The sequence below is a fragment of the Triticum dicoccoides genome, chromosome 4A (genome assembly GCF_002162155.2).
Source record: "Triticum dicoccoides isolate Atlit2015 ecotype Zavitan chromosome 4A, WEW_v2.0, whole genome shotgun sequence".
NCBI lineage: Eukaryota > Viridiplantae > Streptophyta > Magnoliopsida > Poales > Poaceae > Triticum > Triticum dicoccoides.
In genome coordinates this window covers 690,386,191-690,388,837 of record NC_041386.1, presented here as the reverse complement: position 1 = coordinate 690,388,837, position 2,647 = coordinate 690,386,191, and positions in this window count along the sequence as shown.

The window sequence follows — 2,647 nt, the reverse complement described above, 5'->3', positions numbered from 1 at the left end:
ATATACGCAGTGAAGTCGGTACGAATGAAGCGACCTCAGGGTCCATGCAATTAGGGGGAACTTTACGATGCAGCCCCTGAGCTGATTACGGGGGTTTTCACTTTGCATGATACAGCCCCCGAGTCTATCCTGGAGGGTTCATTTATAGTTTTCAGTGACCAGGAAGAAATTAAGGTAATCACAAGGCTCTTTTATCGAGATGAAGCATCTTTATTTGCTAAATTAATGTTTGATTGTGGTAAGACAAAATTACAAATAATCTATTTTTTTAAATAACGTAAGCATAAAAAGGACGTAGTTGGGCGGTGTTCCACGTGGATGGTGTAACCCGTCCTGTCTTTCTGTTGCGAAGTCTATACGCCCCAACCCCGAGTACTATGTGTGGTGATCATGCGGTCATGATGTAGGCATCATGATTACTGCCAATCTCGACCACCTTTACTGCACAACAACTATGATAGTTATCATACAATCATGGTCCGCAGACACACTGGTCAATTCATCAGGGTTCATTGTCTTAATTAGTAAGGTGTTGTACGTGCATGTCAACCTGGAATCAAGATGTTAGCATATCATTCGGTCCAATTTAACAGTGGTGGATATTTTTGAGCTCGATTGGAAGATGAGGAGGACGTTCGAAAACGTCTTTGAATTGCTCTTGGAAAAACAGGACTCATGCATGCATGCTGGCGTGTTGGCTGGCGAGAGATAATATCACTCTATCGGGTTGTTTGGACGCCTCTGAACTTTTGGTTTTGGATCTCGGCCACAAAATCGTCCACAAGGCCCGGTTATTTTCCTGTCCATGGTCGTTGGCGAGAGTGAGAGACACATGTAGAACACCGTGACCAAACAAAGATGACCTATACATAGAAAGATTCTAGCACCACGTGTGTGTGCAGTGCACTGAAGCATGATCGATTGACTGGTTTTTTTCTTACGTGTGCCTAGACTGGCGATGCCTGACTGGGTCTCTGGGTTGATGTATATCTATTTTTGAAGGACGGAACATGCAAGCATGCATAATGCATCCAAATATTCTCTACAAAATTTCCTCTCCAAAAAATATATTCTCTACTAAATTGCGTGCGACTATATACAGGCACTTCGTTTTCGATTTATCTGGCTACAATTATTTGGAAGAACATAGATAAAACATGCTCTGCTAAATATTTGAATTTTTATCGTCCATGTGTTTTTTTGCCCTAGACAAACTTATGTTTTCTTTTGTGGCAAAACAAAGTAGCGGACTCCACAATATACACGCATCCACAGGTACCATACGACCGACTCCCTCTCGTTGTCAACTTGCTGGCCTTGATTACGTGTTCTCATTCTTCCGACGAAACTGTGTCCAGTTTCTCCATCTCATTATGATGTCTGCTCGTGCTGAACCGTTCTACACCTACACCCATGCTCGCACCTACCTTTCTAAATCTTGGTGCGTAGTTTGAAAGGAGTGGATAATGTTGTTTAGTATGTGAAGTTTTTTCCTGTAGTTGGTGAGATTTCTCGTTGACCCCAACCCATGCGTAGACCAAAAATAAACAAACAAATAATTTAGAATGCAATTACACTACTCCTATCTGTACACTATGTAGTGTATGAATAACTCTGAATAACAACCGTGGTGAATCTGATCCGCCGGTAGAGACGTGGCAAATCTGAGTATCGCTGACCGTTGGATCTTCTAATTACTTATTCCAGCACGGGTACTATCTAGAAGATTTTATGGTTGGGCTTAAGTGATATGGAGATCTTGCATATAACTTAAAGCACACTTCTACTTTATTCTAGACTCTACCATACTACTCTTCTAACTTCCTTTTCTATCAGAACTATCATCCATGTTTTACTTCATATTCAACGCTATGTACCTTCATAAATCATATTTATCTTTGCGGATAGAACATTAGCCTTGAGATAGCCAAAAAAAGACACCTGTACAAAACACGATCGACATATTTTATGCGATTTTGCCATCTTATACCTCATGCATATGCCTGATTGTTATAATTAATACAATAACATATGGCTATCTTTGGTTGTAATTTAACTATTTGAGCTCTTACGTGTTATGCACTGTAACTTACTAGTATATACCTAAAAAGTTCATCTCCACTATTATTTATCTTAACATGCACCATATCCATCTCATCGCATATGTTTCCGACATGCCATCTCCCATTTAAATGTGCATTCAAGCCATCCACATCATCAAGTGCGTGCAGTCAATCAATTTTTCACTTTCTACCACATGCACGCCATCCACATGACCACGTCATCAAGCGCCAATGCAACCATTCAACTTTGGGACATTTACATCTGTGCCCCTAACTCGAACCCACTACTCAGATTTGCCCCTAATTTTGAAGCATGCTCAAATTTGCCCCTCCACCGTTAAGTCACTACTCAGAAATGCCCTTCCGTACAGTACTGTAGCACTTTCCGTCCAATATTGTAGCACTTTCCGTCTGCTACAGTACACATGGGCCTCTAACGGTCAAAGGCCTTTGACTGGACGGAAGGGCATTTCTGAGTAGCGACTTAACGGGGGCAAATTTGAGCACACTTTGAAATCATGGGCAAATCTGAGTAGGTGGTTTGAGTTAGGGGCAGAAATGCAAATGTCCCTTCAACTTTCTAC